Source organism: Cervus canadensis, chromosome 15, assembly GCF_019320065.1.
Source record: "Cervus canadensis isolate Bull #8, Minnesota chromosome 15, ASM1932006v1, whole genome shotgun sequence".
Taxonomy (NCBI): Eukaryota; Metazoa; Chordata; class Mammalia; order Artiodactyla; family Cervidae; genus Cervus; species Cervus canadensis.
Window position 1 is genome coordinate 41946840 of NC_057400.1, and position 6252 is coordinate 41953091.

General features: G+C 37.6%; 1 protein-coding gene across 6 annotated transcripts in view; it reads left to right on the plus strand.

The window, feature by feature from the left end:
• The window catches only part of SLC4A10 (solute carrier family 4 member 10), a 336246-nt gene that overhangs the window by 253836 nt on the left and 76158 nt on the right, over positions 1 to 6252 (plus strand). The window lies entirely within an intron of this gene.

A 6252-nucleotide genomic window follows, 5' to 3' on the forward strand; every position in this document is an offset into this window, starting at 1 on the left:
TTTCCCCAGTGTATTTAAAGAGTTTATTTTACAAACAGTTAGGTCCTAAATATATTTGCCTATTATTCAAATGAGTCAGAACTAGTAGTTTGCTTGGTTTTTGTTGCTTCAGTGGGGTAAGTTAACAGATGACTTGACTAATTTAGTGATTTTGTAAAATATGCACATAAATAACCTGAAATGTCCATGGATGAGCTGTTTGTTAGTGTCTTGTTAGTATCTTGCTGTTGTTCAGTTGTTAAGTCATGTCCAACGCTTTGCCACCCCATGAACTGCAACATGCCAAGCTTCCCTGTCCTCTGATTTAGTGATACAAATGGGATCAAATGGCTAGCTAATAAATGTTTTTGTTCCCAACTTTCTTTCAAATAAAATTCTGTTATATATGTATATATATATATATATATATATGCATGTATATTTATGTTAGATGTATGTTTAATGAATACATTTACTATAATGCTAGTTCTTTCTTACTGTATTCTCTTGTAAGACATTTGGCATATTTTCTTTATTTTGCATTTTAGTTTTCTTTTGTCATCAATAAATTTATCAAGTTTTCTGAATATAAAAGTATTTTCCTGGATTTTTCCCATTAAGTTCCTATGGTATTAGGCTGTTTTTTTTTTTTTTTTTTTAGGCAAAGTAACAAAGATTCGTTTGGAGGAATTTCCAATCATAGAAATACACTACCCCTTACTAGTGAACTGCCTTAAAGACAAATGTTGGCAAGTTCATAAATGTATGAGCAGGACAGCTGCAAGACATTTGTATACCTCAAGTCTTGCTTTTTCACCTAATCTAATCCTAGCACAACTATAAAATTGAAGCAAGAGATTTAAGACACGACATTTGTAGACACCATGGATAATTTTTGGAAGCTACCATAAGTGTAATCTCTAAGCCTCCATTTAGAGGAGGATTCACAATCAGTGTGGATAAATTTTTTTCTTTTACTATTTTTTCTTTTTTTCAGAGCTTCCCTGATGGCTCAGCAGGTAAAGAATCTGCCTGCAATGCAAGAGATATAAGAGACGCGGGTTTCATCCCTGGGTTGGGAAGATTCCCTGGAGAAGGAAATGGCAACCCACTCCAGTATTCTTGCCTGAAAAAATCCCATGGACAGAGGAGCCTGGTGGGCTACATTCCAATGGGACAAAGAGTCAAACACAACTAAATACACATTTTTTTTTTTTAAACATGTAGTCATATTACTTCACACTATGGATGTGCTACTTGGAGCTCTATTGTTAATTTTTTTGTTCCCAGGCCAGTGTCTGGGTATCTTAATTAAGAGTGGAAAGGTTTTTCATATTAGAATTTGTCCTTGGATCTCAACCTGGGACCCAGAAATCATGTCTTGGGTAACATGGGTTAGGCATCTGTAGTAGCTCACCTGATCTGACTCCTGTACTTCCCTTGGTGAATGCCAGATGAAGGACCTTTCCTACCACAATTCCCTGCTATGTCTACTGACTCTTCTTGCAAGGCCTCTCAGTGACCTGAGTACTTTCCTTTAGTGTCATTCCTTGAGAGCCTGAGCTGCAATTAATCTATGTATGCCTAGATCTGATCGCTTCAGCTAATGATTTAAGTACTGTAAGCAAGGGCTGCATAACCAACATACATTACAAAAACCACAGCAACAATGGGATAAAAAAATCTTTCAGAAAATCCTTTAAAGGCTTCCTATGGTTCTCATTTTAGCATTCAGAGTACTTACTAGGACCTTCAATGCTCAATTCATACAGTCTGGGCCTTGTTTCTGTCACAGTCCCACCCCTCATCTCTTCCTGACTACCCTTCTGTTTCAGCTATGATAACCTTCCTGTGCACGTCTGCTCCTGACTCAGGCTTTTTGCTCTCTCTAGTCCACCACCACCAATCCCCCACCCCCACCACCGTGTCCACACCATTTCTTACTAAATTTTGTTGTTTTAGATCTCAACTTAAACCTTGTTTTCTTAAGGTTTTCTTTGAGTATCCAGACTCAAATTATGGCTCTCCTTTTATTTACCTTTTTAGCAACCTAGACCTCTTCATAGTATATTTCGCAAATGTATTTGTATAATTATAATTGACTGTGTTGTATTCCTCTTCTGCATTAAAAACAAAACAAAACAAAACACTAGGATCATGTTTCTTGTTTAATACTACACTTAGCATAGTGTCTTAGCATGGGCTTCCCAGTGGCTCAGCTGGTAAAGAATCCACCCGCAATGTGGGAGACCTGGGTTCAATCCCTGAATTGGGGAGATCCTCAGGAGAAGGGACCGGCTACCCAATCCAGTATTCTGGCCTGGAGAATTCCATGGACTATATAGCCCATGGGGCCGCAAAGAGTCGGACACGACTGAGCAACTTTCTCTTAGCATGGTGTCTTGCGTGATACTCATTACCTTTTTATTGAATTAATTAAGCATTGTGAATAATGTCTCCTGACTATACTTTCTATGAGCCCTTTTTTCTGTTATCACACATATAGAACAAAACATATTGTAACCTCAGTTCCCCTGAAAGTATAGCCTAAGTCAGAGGCTTCCTTGAAAGTTAATTGATCTTAAGGAGCAGGGGTGAAGAACAGTAAGAGTGTGATTGCTATGGACTGAATTATGTCCCTTCAGAATTCATATTTTGAAGCCCTAACTCCCAGTGACTGTGTTTGGAGACAGTGTCTCAGAAAGTAATCAAGATTAAATAAGGTGATAAGAGTAGGGCCCAAATCTGATCAGTTGTGTGCTGGTAAGGAGGGGGGAAGTGCTCTTATCTCTCTCTGCCATGTAAGGACACAGGGAGAAAATGGTCTTCTGCAAGCCAGAAGAGTGTCTTCAGAAGAACTCAACCATGCTGGCACCTTGGTCTTGGACTTGCAGCCTCTAGGTCTGTGAGAAAATATATTTATATTGTTTAAACCACTCAGTCTATGGCATTTTGTTATGGCAGCCTGAGTAGGCTAATATAATGACATAGGGAAAGAGATAAAGCCAATAAGAAATTGTGTTTCTGCATTGGTTAAAAGTATAGGTGAGTGATGCTTGATTTGAAGACTTATGAAATTCAGCTCACAATTGTTTTCCCTGGGGATGAAAAGGGGAAGCATATATCTATCAGCCTTTGTAGCCCATTGGTTAAGGATGGCAGAAGTATAAGAGCAGGAAGTAAGATATGTGATGCAACCTGAAGAAAGGCATCAAAAAGCATTGCACTTGAAAGTGAGCTGTTGAAATCCATAAAGAATTGATCACTGCAGCAGAGCCTGGAAGAAAAGATGTGTCTGATAAGATGTGAAGTGGTATACAAACTATCTGATACATAGACCACCACAAAAGTATCCTGTATTCAATATCCACAAGTAATTTATGTTTTTAGTATTTCTACAATGCTTATTCTACATGGAAAAATAAGTGAGGCAGTTTTTATAAACTAAAATTGATAAAAAGTTTGATTGCAAGTAAATGCTAACTCTGACATTATTGTATTGATTCTTACAAATAAAATCTCGGAACATAATTTTTCAAAGTGTCAAAAGAAATGTTAATGACAATTTAAGCATTGTTTATCTCAGAATCTAAACAGAGGGATATGTTACTGACCAGAAAGCAAATTTAACATGTTTCTTTATCACAGAAGCAGTAAGCTTTGAATTACAGTGAAAACGGCATTAAGAAATAACCTGTTTTAAAAGCTACGAGGGACAGACACTGCTAAAGATAATAACTTTTTAACATTTGTTGATTTTCAAAATAATTATAAGTTGAAAACAATCCAAATAGCTTGAGAATATAATTCTGATCAATCTGAGTATGACATAAGAGAAATACTGGAATGGTTTCCCCATGATTGCAAAACTTTTGAATATTAAAGAGAGAAAAAAAGATAAAACTAAATATAAGAGGGACCTCAAGATAATTTGTACACATTGAAATAAGAAAGTAAATTTGGAGCTTTCACAAGGGAACCAATTATTTTTTTAGATACATTTTATTGTTATCAAAATAATCCATATACACCCTGAAAAATGCAAATAGTAAAGAAAGATTATAATCAAAGCACCAGCTCACTGAAAGACAACACTTTTAACCTAGAATTGTGTTTATTTTTGGTGGTACCTAAATTGAAAAAGCAAGACAGTTCCAGAAAAACATCTATTTCTGCTTTTTTGACTATGCCAAAGCCTTTGACTGTGTGGATCACAATAAACTGTGGAAAATTCTGAAAGAGATGGGAATACCAGACCACCTGACCTGCCTCTTGAGAAACCTATATGCAGATCATAAGCAAGTTAAACGGATATGGAACAACAACTCGGTTCCAAATAGGAAAAGGAGTTACGTCAAGCCTAGTATGTACCTGCTTATCTAATCTATATGCATTACCTCCAATGAAAACACAGATGGATGAAGCACAACGGAATCAAGATTTGCAGGAGAAAATAGTCAATAACCTCAGATACACAGTACACCACCCTATAATGGTCAGAAATGAGAGAACTGAAACTCTTAGAAATAAAAGGGAGAGTGAAAAGGTTGACTTAAAGCTCAACATTCGAAAACTAGATCATGCCTATCTGGTCCCATCACTTCATGCGCGAATAGATGTCGGAAACATGGAACATGCAGACTTTATTCTTTAGGACTCCAAATCACTGCAATAGCGATTGCAGTCATGTACAATTAAAAGACGCTTACTCCTGAAGGAAAAGTTATGCCAACCCTAGATAGCTTTTAAAAGCAGAGAACCATTACTTGCCAACATAAGGTCGTCTAGTCAATGCTATGATTTTCCAGTCGTCAGTGTATGGATGGAGATTGACTTGACTGTGAGAAACTGAAGCACCAAAAATTGTTGCTTTAACTTGTGTGGTAGAAGACTCTGAGAGTCCTATGACTGCAAGCATGATCCAGCCAGTCCAATCTTAAAGTAGATCATCCTGGTGTTCAGGTGAAGGACTGATGCTGAAGCTGAACATCTTACTTTGCACTGATTAGCTGACTTAAAAACCCTTTGATGCTGTGGAGATTGGGGGCAGAGGAGGAGGGGGATGACAGGATGAGATGGCTGGATGGCATCACCGACTCGATGGACATGAGTTTGAGTAAACTCCGAGAGTTGGTGATGGACAGGGAGGCATGGCATGCTGCGATTCATGGGGTCTCAAAGAGTCGGACAAGACTGAGCAACTGAACTGAACTGAAATTTCTCTAAATAATATGCTTATATTACTATTTCTATATTTACCAATATTAAATGTGACTAATTTACTTTTGCTCTTATGAATATGGATTTATTTCCCTTTCTACTCCCACCTCCAGCCTTTCTTGTTGCTCTGTCTCTCCTTCCAAAATAATTCTATCATATCTTAAGTTCCATCATTCCCATAACCTTTGTAACCATAAATAAACAAGTACCCACAAGTAACATAACTTTCTATTTCTGTCGCCACAGGTTGTAGATAGTTCTCTTTACTTTCTCCTTTGTGTTGACTTAAATAGACTGCAAGTTATTTCTCTAGAAAAAATGGATTTACTCAGGATCAGCAAAGAATTGCAGTTTGGGATCTGAAACCATGGCAAGCTGTGTACAGGACCCAGGAAAATATGGAGAGAACTCTTTTATAGAGTGGAAAGGAAATTGGGAAGGCCATAGTAACCCGATAGTCCACGGCTTTCCATTGGCCAAGTTCTGAAGTCTCTCATTGGATGAATTCTTGCCTGGAAAGAAAAACAAACATTTTCTTCTGCCTGTTGGGTTCTGCTGTTGTGATAGGACATGAGAGCTTCATCTTCTGGTCTCCTGACTCTATTTTGTTGAGGTTTCTGTTTATCAATTTTTTATATTTTCTCCTTTTGATCACATCTTCCTCTGAAAATACTGCTGGTTAAGTGTCAGGTTTTCTGCACTGTTTGATATAAATCACGCAAGATCCTCTATGACCCACCATCTAGAGTAATGGAAATAAAAGCAAAAATAAACAAGTGGGATCTAATTAAACTTAATTAACAGAAAATAATCAATAGAAAATTAGATTAACAATTTACTGAGCATGGCCCCACCCTTCAGAACAAGACCCAGTTTCCTCCTCAGCCAGTCTCTCCCATCAGGAAGGTTCCCTAAGCCTCTTATCCTTCTCCATCAGAGGGAAGACAGACTGAAAACCACAATCACAGAAAACTAACCAATCTGATCACATGGACCACAGCCTTGTCTAACTCAATGAATCTATGAACCATGCCATGTAGGGCCACCCAAGAT